General features: G+C 44.0%; 1 pseudogene; it reads right to left on the minus strand.

The window, feature by feature from the left end:
- Positions 1 to 16,732, minus strand: part of LOC120874076 — a 46,688-nt pseudogene extending 29,956 nt beyond the window's left edge.
- Positions 16,733 to 16,948: the final 216 nt, after the last annotated feature.

The following is a 16,948-nucleotide window of genomic DNA, read 5'->3' on the forward strand; positions in this document are numbered from 1 at the left end:
GTCCCTTGGACTACAAGGAAATCCAACCAGTCCACCCTAAAGGAAGTAAGTCCTGAATATTCATTGGAAGGGCTGATGCTGAAGCTCAACCTCCAATACTTTGGCCACCTGATGGGAAGAACTGACTTATTGGAAAAGTCCCCGATTTTGGGAAAGAGTAAAGGCAGGAGGTAAAGGGGAAGACAGAAGATGAAATTGTTTGGTGGCATCACCAACTTGATGAACATGAGTTTGAGCAAGCTGCAGAAGTTGGTGATGGACAGGGAAGCCTGGTGTGTTGCACTGTATGATACAGCAAGAAGTTAGCATGATATAGCAAGTCTTCTGAACTGATGTACAGAGGACAAACAGGGAGCAGGCAGAAGTCTTTGGGAAGGAGGAAGGAACAGTTCCTAAATAGGTGACAATGATAGGTTTGTAGGCCTTTTCAAGCAAGAGAAGCTCTAGGGAAGAAATTCTATGCCAGGTTCAGAGAATGGCAAGAGAAAGGCAGGGTGGCAGTGCTGGGATTTCCCAAGGGAAAATATCCTTGTTCTATTAAACCTATCAATGCTCAATATTGTTAGATGATTGGAAACATGAGTTTTGTTTTGGAAGTGGTAGAGCAATAATTAATGCAAAGACTGATGCTGAAGATGAAGCTCCAACATTTAGGCCACCTGATGTGAAGAGCCAGCTCATTGGAAGAGACCCTGATGCTGGAAAAGATTGTTCACAGAAGGAGAGGTATCAAAAGGATGAGATGATGAGACGGCGTCACCGATTCAATGGACATGAGTTTGAGGAAACTCCACAAAACAGTGAAAGACAAGGAAGCCTGTTTTGTTGCCGTACATGTAATCACAAAGTGTCAGACATGACTTAGCAACTGAACAATACCAGTGAGGACACAGGGTCCAGTGAGGCTTCTGGCCCTGGTGGGAGTAGAGAAAGATTTAGGTGGAAGGGGAAGCTTCCCATCCTCTGGTACAAGTCCTTGAATCCAAAGCAAGGAGCACAAGATTTTGAATGTGTTACCAAATATTGTATTTTAAAGAAACAAAAGGTGTCTTCTGCAGGAGTGAGAATTTTGACTGAGTTTGTTCTATAGATTTTACTGACGGATATGGGAGGGATCTGGAGTGGGCTAAGTCTGCAAAAACCAGGTGGCCAGCTGCTACAAGGCCAGGCTCATGGTAGACATTCTGCACCAGATGGAAAACGAATCCAGAGGAAAACTGTCCCATCTAGAGTGTACATGCCAATGTATCAGATTGTTGCAGCAGATAATTTCAATATTGTTTTGAGGTAAGTGAGAAATACACGATGGGTGGTTTGCTTTTGTCCATTCCTGAGGGTAGTTAGATGACTAAATGTCTGGTTCCTTCAATGCATGGTTGGAATCAAGCTTGGGAAAGCAAACTAGATCAGGTCCACACATATATCCTGATAAACAGCAGGCATAGGCAGGTTTCTAAATCCACTGCAGGTCTTTGAACCATGAGGGGCCATATAGGGACAGTTTAATTTAACAGGCTGTGATTGGATGATGCAGGTTACCACAGTTTTTGCTATGACAAGTAGCCATAACAGCTACTTGTTTGCCTTGTCTGAGATGTGGGAAACCTAAAAGAGACGAAAAACCTTACAACTCTCCTTGCAGTTGATTTCAGGCTAGAAGTATTTGGGAAGCAAAGGATGACTGGTAAGGCTAAGGAAGGGAGTAATGAGACAGTAATCATTAGCTCTTGTGGGACTCCAGAAAACAGAAGCATCGGCTCAGTCAGAGTTCTGTGTTATGGTTCAGAAATAGATGTCATTTGGCTTGAATCAGTATTTAACTTTGGTGATGGCAGGCATAACCTCTAAAGAGAAGACTTCCTTCTCCCCAGGTGGCAGAATAATTCATATTTGTTCCAGACTCAGGAACCCAGAAAGCCTTGTTGGGGCCACCTGCTCTTTGAAGGCACGTATGCAATCTAAATGTTTGAAGTAACATCATGGTGCCCATTTTCCAGATGAGAAATCTCAGGTTAAGGGACTTGATCAAGGTCACACAGCAAAGTATGTGAAATGCCAAAACAAACCTAGGGTCAATTCAGCTGAGTCGCTCAGTCATGTCCGACTCTTTGCGACCCCATGAATCACAGCATGCCAGGGCTCCCGGTCCATCACCAACTCCCGGAGTTCACTCAAACTCATGTCCATCGAGTCGGATGATGCCATCCAGCCATCTCATCCTCTGTCGTCCCCTTCTCCTCCTGCCCCCAAACACTCCCAGCATCATGGTCTTTTCCAGTGAGTCAACTCTTCACATGAGGTGGCCAAAGTACTGGAGCTTCAGCTTTAGCATCAGTCCGTCCAATGAACACTCAGGACTGATCTCCTTTAGGATGGACTGGCTGGATCTCCTTACAGTCCAGGGAATTCTCAAGAGTCTTCTCCAACACCAAGGTTCAAAAAGCATTACTTCTTTGGCACTCAGCTTTCTTCACAGTCCAACTCTCACATCCATACATGACCACTGGAAAAACCAAAGCAGACAAGACAGACCTTTGTTAGCAAAGTGATATCTCTGCTTTTCAATATACTATATAGGTTGGTCATAACTTTCCTTCCAAGGAGTAAGTGTCTTTTAATTTCATGGCTGCAATCACCATCTGCAATGATTTTGGAGCCCCCCAAAATAAAGTCTGACACTGTTTGCACTGTTTCCCCATCTATTTCCCATGGAGTGACGGGACCAGATGCCATGGTCTTAGTTTTCTGAATGTTGATCTTTAAGCCAACTTTTTCACTCTCCTTTTTCATGTTCATCAAGAGGCTTTTTAGTTCCGCTTCACTTTCTGCCTTAAGGGTGGTGTCATCTGCATCACTGAGATTATTGCTATTTCTCATGGAAATCTTGATTCCATCTTGTGCTTCTCATGATGTACTCGGCATATAAGTTAAATAAGCAGGGTGACAATATACACACTTGACATACTCCTTTTCCTATTGAAAACCATTATGTTGTTCCATGTCCAGTTCTAACCATTGCTTCCCTACCTGCATACAGGTTTCTCAAGAGGCAGGTCAGGTGGTCTGGTATTCCCATATCTTTCAGAATTTTCCATAGTTTATTGTGATCCACACAGTCAAAGCCTTTGGCATAGTCAATAAAGCAGAAATATATGTATTTCTGGAACCCTCTTGGTTTTTCCATGATCCAGGGGATGTTGGAAACTTGATCTCTGGTTCCTCTGTCTTGTCTAAAACCAGCTTGAACATCTGGAAGTTCATGGTTCACGTACTGCTGAAGCCTGACATGGAGAATTTTGAGCATTACTTTACTATCATGTGAGGTTAGTGCAACTTTGTGGTATTTTAGCATTCTTTGGCATTACCTTTCTCTGGGATTGGAATGAAAACTGACCTTTTCCAGTCCTGTGGCCACTGCTGAGTTTCCTAATTTTCTGGCATATTGAGTGCAGCACTTCCACAGCATCATCTTTCAGGATTCGAAATGCTCAGCTGGAATTCCATCACCTCCACTTACTTTGTTCGTAGTGATACTTTCTAAGGCCCACTTGACTTCACATTCTGGGATGTCTGGCTCTAGGTGAGTGATCACACCATCGTGATTATATGGGTCATGAAGCTCTTTTTTGTACTGTTCCTCTGTGTATTCTTGCCACTACTTCTTAATATATTTTGCTTCTGTTAGGTCCATAATATTTCTTTCTTTTATCAAGCCCACCTTTGCAAGAAATATTCCTTCAGTATCTTTAATTTTCTTGAAGAGATCTCTAGTCTTTCCCATTCTGTTGTTTTCCTCTATTATTTGCATTGATCGCTGAGGAAAGCTTTCTTATCACTCCTTGCTATTCTTTGGAACTCTGCATTCAGATGCCTATATCTTTCCTTTTCTTCTTTGCATTTCACTTCTCTTATTTTCACAGCTATTTGTGAGGTCTTCTCAGACAGCCATTTTGCTTTTTTTTGCATTTATTTTTCATGGGAATGGTCTTGATCCCTGTCTTCTGTACAATGTCATGAACCGCCATCCATAGTTCATCAGGCACTCTGTCTATCAGATCTAGTCCCTTAAATCTATTTCTCACCTCCATTGTATAGTCTTCAATTGTGTTTTTTTTGCTCCATACCCACTGGGAGTGGTGGGTGGTAATCTTGCACTACTGCTTAGACAGAAGCAAGCAATATTCAGGCTTCAAGGAAAACCACTAGACCATTATGCTATGACCTAAATCAAATCACTTGTGATTTTACAGTGGAGAGGAAAGACAGATTAAAGGGATTAGGTCTGGTAGCCTGAAGAACTATGGATGGAAGTTTGTAATATTGTCTGGGAAGTGGTGACCAAAACCATCCCCAAGAAAAACAAATGTGAGCAGGCAAAGTGGTTGCCTGAGGAGGCCATCAAAACAGCTGAAAAATAAGAGAAGTGAACAGCAAACAAAAAAGGGAAAGATATACCCAATGAAATGCAGACTTCCAGAGAATAGCAAGGAGAGAGAAGAAAGTCTTCATAAGTGTACCCTGCAAGATTTAGAGGAAAATAATAGAATTGTAAAGAGCATAGATTGCTTCAGGAAAATTGGAACTACCAGAGGAACATTTCATGCAAGGATGGGCACAATAAAGAACAGAAAAGTCAAAGACCTAACAGAAGCAGATGAGATTAAGAAGAGGTGGCAAGAATGCACAGAAGAACTGTAGAAACATGGTCATAAAGACTGGGATAGGGATGATGCTTGGGTCACTCATGTAAAGCCAGATATACTGGAGTATGAAGTCAAGTGGGCCTTGGGATCCATCACTACAAACAATGATAGGAGAGGTGATGGATTTCCAGCTGAGCTATTTAAAAATCCTAAAGAATGAAGCTGTAAAAGTGCTGCATACAGTATTTCAGCAAAATGTGGAAAATGCAACAATGGCCACAGTGCTGGAAAAGGTCAGTTTTCATTCTAATCCAAAAGAAAGGCAATTCCAAAGAATGTTCAACGTATCTTGCAATTGTGCTCATCTCACTTGCTAGCAAGGTAATGCTCAAAATCCTTCATGCTAAGTTTCACAGTACATGAACTGAAAACTTCCAGATGTACAAACTGGTTTGAGGAACCAGAGATCAAATTTCCAACATCCATTGGACCATAGAGAAAGCAAGGGAATTCCATAAAAATATCTACATCTGCTTCACTGACTATGCTAAAGCCTTTCACTGTGTTGACCACAACAAACTGGAAAATTTTTAAGGAAATGGGAATACCAGATTACCTTACCTGTCTCTTGAAAGTCTGTATGTAGGTCAAAAATTGGCAGTTAGAATCAGACACGGAACAACTAAAAGATTTAAAATTGGGAAGAAAGCATGACAAGGTATACACTGTCACTCTGGTAATTGAACTTGTATGTAGGAAAGATCATTCTATATGCTGGACTGCATAAATCCCAAGATGGAATCAAGATTGCTGGGAGAAATATCAACATCTGCACATATGAAAATGCACCATCCTAATGGCAGAAAGCAAGTAACTAAAGACCAATTGATAAGGAGAGGAGGTTAAAAAGGCTGGCTTGAAAATCAACATTCAAAAAATTATTCACAAAAAAACACTCAACATTCATGGCATTCAGTCCCACCACTTCATGGCATATAGATGAGGGAGAAGTGGCAACAGTGGCAGATTTTATTTTCATGGGCTCCAAAATCACTATGGACCTTGACTGCAGCCACAAAATTAAAAGACACTTGCTCCTTGGAAGGAAGAAAGGCTATGAAATATCTGGATAGTGTATTAAAAACCAGAGACTCACTTTGCTACAGAAGTCTGCAGTGTCAAAGCTATGCTTTTTCCAGTAATTATGTATGGATGTCAGATGTGGACCATATGAAAGGGTGAATGCCAAAAATTTAGCTTTTGAACTGCGGTTCTTGGGAAGATTCTTGAGAGTCCCTTATACAACAAGGAGATCAAAACAGTCAATCTGAAAGGAAATCAATTTCTGACCCCTGCTATCTCAGCTGAGGTATCTACTGAGGGTCTCCAGGTAGAAAAAATGGATACTTCCCCTGCAAAAGTGCTTAACCCTGGCAGCTCCAAGCAAATAGTTTGTAGCTCCAACCCTGAAGGAAGCTCAGAAAGGCTGAAGGCTCTATGTACACTGGGTCCCCCAATACATGCATTGCATTCTCCCCAGCAGCATTGGAGTCCAAGGAAGGGGCATTCTGGGCCCTGGAGGAGGAGAATGGCTCAGGGATCCACTGGGGCTACCACTTACCAAGTAGGCCTGGAAAGGACAGAGCAAGCATATGTGGCATAGAGCTGGTGACTGGGGTGTGGGAACAAAAGTGAACCAGCTCTGCATGAAGTACCTCACCCAAAATCCCCTGGAGGAGAAGCCTAGAGATAAGATCATCTGAGATGGGACAAAGAGAGTCTATTTGATTACCCCTTATAATTCCTCTGAATGAGGAGGTTGTGGAGTTAGTGGGTCATCACAAATTCTTCCATGGCCTAGACCATCCCCCCAGGCATTATCCTTGGGGCTGTCTTTCCCCAGCTTCAGCCATGTAGTTCTGGAGAAAACTGACAATCATGTGTGCTGCTGAGTCAGGGCCAATGACCATGTAAAGCCAATCATAGGACCACATGGCCCTGCCAGGATGGATGATCTAGGGCTGTACATGTGAACTGAGATGGATCATTCAGAGAACACCCTTGAACTCTAATGGCTCTGAGCTTCTTTCCTTATTAGGAGATGCCTCGGCATATAAAGCCCTAGGGCAGATAGCTTGGACTTCCTCACTATGTGTAGAAGCCTTAAGCAAGAAAGTTTTCAGGCTAATACCATCAAAGAAGAGGGAAGGGGAAGAGCCAGGGTGAGAGAGAATTGATGACTTCTGATTTCTTGGGTCCAGTCACTGAGATCTTTGTATTTGCTCTGATTTTGTGTCTTGAATTCCCAGAATCATTTCAATGAGTCTCCCCTTTCCTTGAAGCCAGTTGGACGTGGGCTCCTCTCAACTGTGATTCAGACTTTGTTCTAAATCCTTCCCAATCATTGTACACCTCCCAGTCTCAAACAGAGACACCCATTTATTTCAGCAGCATTACGAGTGAAACCCTTTATTCTTTAATGAGAATAGGGTTTGCAACCCGCCAAATACAGTTCACCAGCATCTGGGCAAGAGTGCTCTAAGTGTGAGTGATTGCTCGGAGGAGCCTTACTGATTCCTGAGCCACACCAAGGATTTACACTGCCTGTGCCAGGCCAATCTTCTGTCATTTCCTCATTCATAAACCGAGAAGTACTGCCTCAGGAAGACATCACCCAAGATCCAGGTCTCTGCAGATATACTCACAGCGTTCTCTTTAAAGGTGGTATAGCAGTGGTTCTAGAATCCTAGAAGAGTCCAAGACACACACATCAGTCAGCCTGAGCTCTTACCTGTGACTCCCGCCTATATTCAGACCTAGCACAATTCTTGGTTTTATTTCCCTCTTTTGGTAAGTACCAAGGGGTTTTATGAGCAGCAGGGGATGTGAGAGTTCATCCAAAATCAAAACAGAACAAGACCATCCGATTGCCATGAAGGAAGGTGTCAGGGAGGGGAGGGACTAGGAGCTGGGGATACAGCAAAATGATAAGAAACAAAGTCCTACTGTAGAGCGTAAGTAACTATATTTAATATCCAGTGAATATCCCTAAACGAATGTATATATCTTAAGTGTGTAACTGAGTCACATTGCTGTGCAGCAGAACTTAATGCAACCCTGAAGATCACCCATACTTCAATAAAATTTTTAGAAAAGAACAATTGTGTCCATAGTTCTCCTCATTCCCTGTTTTTTCCTTCTGATTCCTGCCTGTTGTTTTCTCTGCAGATAATGCTGGTTCTCCTCCTGCATCACCACAATCCGTACTTTATTTAAAAAAAAAAAAAAAAAGCCTTGATTTTGCATTGGGGTATAGCTGATTAACAATATTCTGAGTTTCATGTGGACAGTAAAGGGACTCAACCGTATGTGTCAGTGTATCCTGGTCCAAAAGATACCCCTCCCATCCAGGTTGTCAGATAACTGAGCGGAGTCCCTTGTACTACACAGTAACATGTTGTTGGTTATCCATCTTAAATAGAGCAGTGCCCACAATATGTTCTTGAAAACTTAACTCAGGAACTCTGGGAAGCTTCCTTCGGCCCACACTCATCCTCTTTGGCCACTCTGGGCTTGGTTGGGTAACATACTCTCCTTCCCCATCCCACTGTTCAGTCCATAGCCCTCATCACCCCTACTAAGTCCCCAGTGGCCCAATGCAGAGCACCTTGGGATGCCATTTGCATGGAATCCAGTGCAGTTTTGCCTAGAACCAAGAAACCCTCCACATGGTTCCGTGAGTTCACAGTTTTAGAATTCCTGAAATTCCCTCGCTTCCTCAAACCCTTCTTTGAGCCCATCAGCCGGCTCTGAACTCCCACAGGGAGCTGACATGAAGCCTCCACCCTGTGCCAGGGCTGAGCAGTCACTGTGCACCTTTATTCACATTAGCATCCAGCCTCCCCACAGAGGGGTCGCCTATCCCAACTCACAAAGGGGGCACCCGGCCAAAGCAAGGGGAAGATGCATCAGAGAACTAGGGTGACCATGTAATTTATCATCCAAACTGGGAAAACTGCTAGAAGGGAAGGGAGACTGTTAATCCGTATGGTGGGACAGCACACTGTGAATATCCCCAGCCCTTCTCCTTGTCACATGGCCTATTTCAGTGACCGCTAGAGCTAACTTTCATGTTCACACATCTGAGGTTTCAGATTGAATTGAAGCTCTTTGAGGACTGAGGACCATGGTGTTCCCCTCTCCTTGTGACTCCCACCATGCCAGCATGGTGTAGCATCTCCACATTTATTTCAGGATGATCAGTGTTTCAGATGGCCTTTACTGTCAAGTGGTCTTCTTGTGGGAGGCTCTGGCCCAGCAACAGGGCTCAGCTGTATCTGCAATAGTGCGAGAAGGCCTGTAGAGGGCGCCCTCCTCCCAGCAGCAGCCCAAGGGTTCCTGAAAGTTCCTATTTGAGAACCACCCCTTAGGGTTCTCCCCTCACCTTGAGGATGTAGGCTCCAGCTAGCACTGGGTATTTGATACCATTTATAGTGAAGATAATAGAGGGCAGGGTATTGACCCCAAAACATGAAACGTAGTGTTGTTAGAGAGAGAGGGAGAGAGGTTGGCCCTGGAGATCCTTCTTGTGTGTGGAGACTGGGAGTGACCCTGGGGCATGACCCTTCACCACGGAAGCCTGCGGTGTGGCGCCAATGAGCTTCTGGATGTTATTGACCAGTCTTCTTGGGCCAAGGATCAGTGATGTCCTAATGTCCACAAGGCTCTCGCAGCCGCAAAAAGAAGCAATAATCTTTCTTTTCATGGAGATGCTGAGAGACAGTGCGACGAAGCGGGCATTAAGGCCACTCTGAGTCTCCCCAGAGCTGCCCCCTTCCTGACTGTCTCTTAAACAGCCCTCCATCTTTTGCACTGACTCTTTTCTTTGCTCTCCACATGGCACCTTCCTTGACATCCTTGAATGCAGTACTTGAATACACCAGGATATTTTGTATCTTGACACAAGCTGGTCTTCCTTCCTAGAAAAGTCCCCTCCCCTTTGACTAGCAAATTTCTTTTCAACTTCTCAGATCCCACGTTAATTGTCATTGATTCAGGTAAGAATTTCCCTCGGTGCTTATCAGTCTCCTGTCTTGGTCAATTTCTGTAGACCCTTTCTCATGTATGCTGCTGCTGCTGCTAAGTCACTTCAGACGTGTCTGACTGCAACCCCATAGACGGCATCCCACCAGGCTCCCCCATCCCTTGGATTCTCCAGGCAAGAACACTGGAGTGGGTTGCCATTTCCTTCTCCAATGCATGAAAGTTCAGTTCAGTTCAGTTCAGTTCAGTTCAGTTCAGTCGCTCAGTCATGTTCGACTCTTTGCCACCCCATGAATCACAGAACCCCAGGCCTACCTGTCCATCACCATCTCCCGGAGTTCACTCAGACTCATGTCCATCGAGTCCATGATGCCATCCAGCCATCTTATCCTCTGTTGTCCTCTTCTCCTCCTGCCCCCAATCCCTCCCAGCATCAGAGTCTTTTCCAATGAGTCAACTCGTTGCATGAGGTGGCCAAAGTACTGGAGTTTCAGCTTTAGCATCATTCCTTCCAAAGAAATCCCAGGGCTGATCTCCTTCAGAATGGACTGGTTGGACCTCCTTGCAGTCCAAGGGACTCTCAAGAGTCTTCTCCAACACCACAGTTCAAAAGCATCAATTCTTCAGTGCTCAGCCTTCTTCACAGTCCAACTCTCACATCCATACATGACCACAGGAAAAACCATAGCCTTGACTAGACGGACATTTGTGGGCAAAGTAATGTCTCTGCTTTTGAATATACAATGTAGGTTGGTTATAACTTTTCTTCCAAGGAGTAAGCGTCTTTTAATTTCATGGCTACAGTCACCATCTGCAGTGATTTTGCAGCCCCCAAAAATAAAGTTTGACACTGTTTCCACTGTTTCCCCATCTATTTCCCATGAAGTGATGGGACCAGATGCCATGATCTTCATTTTCTGAATGTTGAGCTTTAAGCCAACTTTTTAGCTCTCCTCTTTCACTTTCATCAAGAGGCTTTTTAGCTCCTCTTCACTTTCTGCCATAAGGGTGCTGTCATCTGCATATCTGAGGTTATTGATATCTCTCCTGGCAATCTTGATTCCAGCTTGTGTTTCTTCCAGTGCAGGGTTTCTCATGATGTACTCTGCATATAAGTTAAATAAGCAGGGCGACAATATGCAGCCTTGACGTACTCCTTTTCCTATTTGAAACCAGTCTGTTGTTCCATGTCCAGTTCTAACTGTTGCTTCCTGACCTGCATACAGATTTCTCAAAAGGCAGGTTAAGTGGTCTGGTATTCCCATCTCTTTCAGAATTTTCCACAGTTTATTGTGATCCACACAGTCAAAAGCTTTGGCAGAGTCAATAAAGCAGAAATAGATGTTTTTCTGGAACTCTCTTGCTTTTTCCATGACCCAGCGGATGTTGGAAATTTGACCTCTGGTTCCTCTGCCTTTTCTAAAACCAGCTTGAACTTCAGGGAGTTCACGGTTCACATATTGCTGAAGTGTGTCTTGAAGAATTTTGAGCATTACTTTACTAGGATGTGAGATGAGTGCAATTGTACGGTAGTTTGAGCATTCTTTGGCATTGCCTTTCTTTGGAATTGGAATGAAAATGGACCTTTTCTAGTCCTGTGGCCTCAGCTGAGTTTTCCACACTTGCTGGCATATTGAGTGCAGCACATTCATAGCATAATCTTTCAGAATTTGAAACAGCTCAACTGGAATTCCACCACTTCCACTAGCTTTGTTCATAGTGATGCTTTCTAAGGCCCACTTGACTTCACATTCCAAGATGTCTGGCTCTAGATTACTGATCTCATCATCATGATTATCTGGGTCAAGATCTTTTTTGTACAGTTCTTCCGTGTATTCTTGCCACCTCTTCTTAATATTTGCTGCTTCTGTTAGGTCCATACCATTTCTGTCCTTTATCGAGTCCATCTTTGCATGAAATGTTCCCTTGGTATCTAATTTTCTTGAAGAGATCTCTAGTCTTTCCCGTTCTGTTCTTTTCCTATATTTCTTTGCACTGATCGCTGAAGAAGGCTTTCTTATCTCTTCTTGCTATTCTTTGGAACTCTGCATACAGATGCTTATATCTTTCCTTTTCTCCTTTGCTTTTCACCTCTCTTCTTTTCACAGCTATTTGTAAGGCCTCCCCAGACAGCCATTTTGCTTTTCTGCATTTCTTTTCCATGGGGTGAAAGTGTAGTCACTCAGTCATGTCTGACTCTTCGTGACCCCATGGACTTCAGCCTACCAGGCTCCTCCATCCATGGGATTTTCCAGGCAAGAGTACTGGAGTAGGATGTCTCTCATGTACCAGAGTCACAATTCACTATGTTGCCCTCGCATCTAAGGAGGCAGATGCACAAGAAATAACACACACACACATAGTGAATTGTGACTTTGGTATGTGCTCATGACACACACACATAGTCTGTGTATGTCAATTCTTCTGCATCTGCCTTAGATGTGAGAGCAAGTTTTATTCTCATTGCCTCCGTAAAGTGCCTGGCACACAGTGGATGCCCAATGCTTGTCTGTTTGGTGAGCGAATGGAGACTGTGAAATTAATGAATGAGAAACTTCCAGAGAGCTGTATCTGGTGGGGAACAAATAATGGGTCAACCACAGAGTGAACATGGAGATTCATAGGGACAGTAGATCCTCAAAATGGAGAGAGAGAGAGGGGCTCCTCTGGGAGAGGGTGTCTCCCAGCACTGCTACAACCAGCTCAGACCCTGAGACCCTGTCCAGGAAATACATGACAAGCCCACAGAAACTCCAAAGGACAGGTCAGTTTTTTTCTGAGGGTATCACATAGAATCCTATCAATTATGCCTCTTGTCCTCAGGTCACTCCTGGATCCCACCTTCCTGATTCTCTGTTATAGCCCCTGCCCCACTGTGTGCCCAGGTACGTGTAGTTTATTTTTTATTAGTTGCTTTCAAATGTTAAGCCCGAGCCAAAATCTCTCCACTGCTGGGTAGCTGCTCCCTAAGGAGACCAGTTTCCCCCATTTGCTCAGGATGTGCCCTGTTTTTAAACTGATATTTATCTGTACTGAGAACTTCCTTGGTCTCAGGTACCACTGGACAGTTGGTCATCTTATAATTCCTGTCCCCAAACACCCCACAGCAACTTCAGTCCTGAAAAGCCACCCTAATTCCACCTTTTACCACATGTGTGCCCTCAGCAAGGCCCTTGCTGTCTGCACCTCAGTTTCCTCATATGTCTCATGAGCTAATCAGAGTAACTGCTGTGTGGGGTTGTTGCAGGATTAAACAAGTTATTAACTGAAAGTGCCTGGAAGAGTCTGTGAATATAAAAGTGGGTGCTTTTCCCCCCTCTTCCTACTCCCAAAAAATGAGCCTTGAACTGCTCATGGGCAAAGGAGCTGCAAGTCCACACCTAAAGCCATTCTCTGGGTTAGCTAATCCGTTTGTTCCTGTGTCACCAGGGGCACTGCTTCCCCAGAGACATGATCCTGTGTGTAAGATGGCCAATATCTATGGGAGTTAGGTTACGGAGGATCCTGTCAGATGGTCTTGCATCTGTCTTGCAAGCAGTTGTCACTCCATAGTCAATCCTGTCTCAGCTTCTGTTTACATGTTACCCAAAGAGTGTCATAAGCAAGAGATCCCATCATGTTCCGAGATCCATAAGCAATCCTGAAGGTCTTTTGAGTAGGCAGGAAGGTGGAAGAATTTTAATGTCTGAACTTAACTTGTATAGCTGCAGACACAAGAGATGAGTGTCATCAGGTGCCAAAGGTGGGAACAGGGTGGCATAGCAAGTGAAAGGTAGTCGAGGTACAGGGTGTCTGTATTCACAACAGGCTCAGTTCAGTTCAGTTCAGTTCAGGGTCTCAGTCATGTCCGACTGTTTGTGACCCCATGAATCGCAACATGCCAGGCCTCCCTGTCCATCATCAACTCCTGGAGTTCACTCAAACTCACGTCAATCGTGTCAGTGATGCCATCCAGCCATCTCGTCCTTTGTCGTCCCCTTTTCCTCCTGCCTCCAATACCTCCCAGCATCAGAGTCTTTTCCAATGAGTCAGCTCTTCGCATGGGGTGACCAGAGTACTGGAGTTTCAGCTTTAGCATCAGTCCTTCCAAAGAACACCCAGGACCAATCTCCTTCAGAATGGACTGGTTGGATCTCCTTGCAGTCCAAGGGACTCTCAAGAGTCTTCTCCAACACCACAGTTCAAAAGCATCAATTCTTCAGCACTCAGCTTTCTTCACAGTCCAACTCTCACATCCATACGTGACCACTGGAAAAACCATAGCCTTGACTAGACGGACCTTTGTTGACAAAGTAATGTCTCTGCTTTTCAATATGCTATCTAGGTTGGTCATAATTTGCCTTCCAAGGAGCAAGCATCTTTTAATTTCATGGCTTCAGTCACCATCTGCAGTGGAAGTCTGGGGAAAAAGAGGGAGGGCACCTACAAGTCAGATGAGCCTGTATCAAAGACAACCTGGAATTCCTGAGAGGCTATTCCAATGGTGATGTTACCGACATGGAGCATCTACAGGGAGAAGGAGGGAATGGGTTAATGCAGAACTGGCTACCCTCTATTCCCACACTACTACCTCCCATTGGGTGTCACATATCTCTTGAGATCACTTTCTAACCACTGTGTAGCTCACAGTATTTGATCACAGAGGTGCTTGCATTTATTTTTTCCCTGTGCTACATTGTATGCAGGATATTGATTCTATGACCAGACTTTGAAGTGGAACCTCTTGCATGAGAAGCCCAGAGGCATAACCACTGGGCCTCCAGAACAGCTGGACACCCAGGGAAGTCCTGGTGCCTTCACTGGAGAAGCTCTGTAGTCTCTTGAAACCTAGACTTAGAATCCCCTTCTCCAGGAAGTCCTTCTTGATCAACCCCAGCCACTTCCCTCCAAACTCAGACCACATCCAATCAACACCACACAGGTGACCCTTTTCTTTGACATGCATTTACTCTTTGCATATCTCTCAGGCTGGCATGGGCATTTTTGAAGACAAAATAAGCCCTTTTCTAATCTGAAAACAGTAAACACTGTGTTAAAGTCTTATGGCCTTACACGGAATACGGGTTCAGTAACTTTTTACTGCTGTGGTTCTTGCATCTGTAGAAACTGAATTCCTATGCCTGGGGATTCACAATTACTTTGCAGTTGGATCTACTTTTTGATCAGAGATGGTTCACTCTTCATCCATAACTGAGTGACTCCCTTAGTTCAGAAGGATCTGCTGCTGCTGCTGCTGCTGCTAAGTCACTTCAGTCATGTCTGATTCTTCACAACCTGATAGAGAGGAGCCCACCAGGCTTCCCCATCACTGGGATTTTCCAGGCAAGAACTCTGGAGTGGCTTGCCATTTCCTTCTCCAATTCAGGAAAGTGAAAAATGAAAGTGAACTCATTCAGTCGTGTCTGACTCTTAGCCACCCCATGGACTGCAGCCTACCAGTCCTCTCCATCCTTGGGTTTTGCCAGGCAAGAGGACTGTAGTGGGTCATCATTGCCTTCTGCTCAGAAGGAACAATCTCCCTCAAACTAATGACACATCTTTGACACAGAAATGGATGTTACCTGCCACCTGGTAATTTCTGGGTCCAGTCACCAAGACAAGAATTGAGAATGATAGTGCCTTCTCCTCTGCATGGGGCACCTTTAGCCCAGTATGTCTGCCTCCTGCAGGAGCAACAACCCCAACATCCTAGGTGGCACCTCCAGATGATTTCCAGTGCTAGGTTAGAGCACCAGGGGACTCTGTGGAGCCTCATCCTCCCAAAACACTCACATCCATGATGTTCCTCAGGGGGTGAATAGTGATATCTGAGCCATGAGAAGAAATCTGAGACAGTCTGTAAGCATGTCCCTTCAGGAAATTGCTCAGCATGTTTTTATCACTGAGGGTATTTCTCATTGTCTTCACTTTCCTTAGAGGTATTCTTTCACTGAACATTTGACAAAGAAAACAAAGAAGATGCTAAAATTAGCTGTCCATGTTAAGGTATAACTATCATTGTAATGTCACTGTGTATTTGATAATCATTTTTATGAGTCATCTTATTGTAAGAATTTTATGCATATTCTATGGGAAAGACATAGGTTTGAATAAAGATTCTGTTCTGTAATGTTGGATAAGCCATATGACCATGTGGACCTTTGGTAAAATGGTGGAATGTAACGATTCAAACCCTCCAAATAGGATATCCTGGGGATAGTGAAGTGATGGATATAAGGTGCCTGATAAATAGGAAGTCTCAACATGACAGCCACTAACATTGCCATTGCCACTCCATTGTAGCCTTCTCATAGAAGCTCAGGGAAAGAGGTAGAAGGGGGATTCCTGTCTTCTTTTACAAGGGAGGAGTTAGAAATGCAAGAGGCTTGTGAATTGGCTGTGGTCACACTGCTTGTCAGATATAAAACAGTGTATAATTAGTTCTCCCAATCTTTCTCCAATTTGAAAGAGAAGAGATAGCTGAAAAAAGAATCCAGGAGATAGGGAAAAGTTAGGGAAATATAGAGGCTCAAGAAGGAAGGATGAGTCAAATGAAAAATTAAAAGAAAACAGCACACAGAGAAATACACTCAAAGCCTTCCAAAGAGATGGAGAGATAAATTACAGTGATACAGAGATGCAGACATTGACATATACACACTGAAGTAGAGAGGGAACAAAGAGAACATGCTAAATAAAATGTAGAAAAGTACTATTCCACAGGACTACACCTACATCTGCATTGACTGTGCTCTGAACAATTGCAAGGAGTTCCAATTTCAATAGCCCATGACATGACTGGACCCAAAGAGTTGTACAGCTATGCAAATCTACACCAAGTCCCTTGGGACCCACAGTTCCTATAGCAACGTACTTATCAATGAGTAAGGGTTGAACCTTAAGATTGTCTGGGAAATATTCCATTCGCTTCTAAACCTGATGGGTGGAAGAATAATCAGATTAAAAAAATCTGAGAAAGGAATATGATGAGACTTACAGTCCCCATATACTTACTTAACTATGCACTCTGAGAAGGCCACCAGCTCGAGGAGCACAAGCCACTTCATGCTTCTTTCCTGTATCCAAGGACTCAGGGAAGTTCAGGTTCTTATCATGTAGTGGTGACCAGGAGCCCCTAGTTATATATGCTCTGACATGTCCTAGTTTAGCCCTTTAGGCCAATAACAGGTGTGAAAGAACAAACAAACAACAAAAAAAGGTCTCGATAAAATGTTTACTTTCATCAGTGTCCTTGGCGAGTGGACTTTGAAGCTTCTCAGAAT

The sequence above is a fragment of the Oryx dammah genome, unplaced genomic scaffold (assembly GCF_014754425.2).
Source record: "Oryx dammah isolate SB20612 unplaced genomic scaffold, SCBI_Odam_1.1 HiC_scaffold_15, whole genome shotgun sequence".
NCBI classification, from domain to species: domain Eukaryota; kingdom Metazoa; phylum Chordata; class Mammalia; order Artiodactyla; family Bovidae; genus Oryx; species Oryx dammah.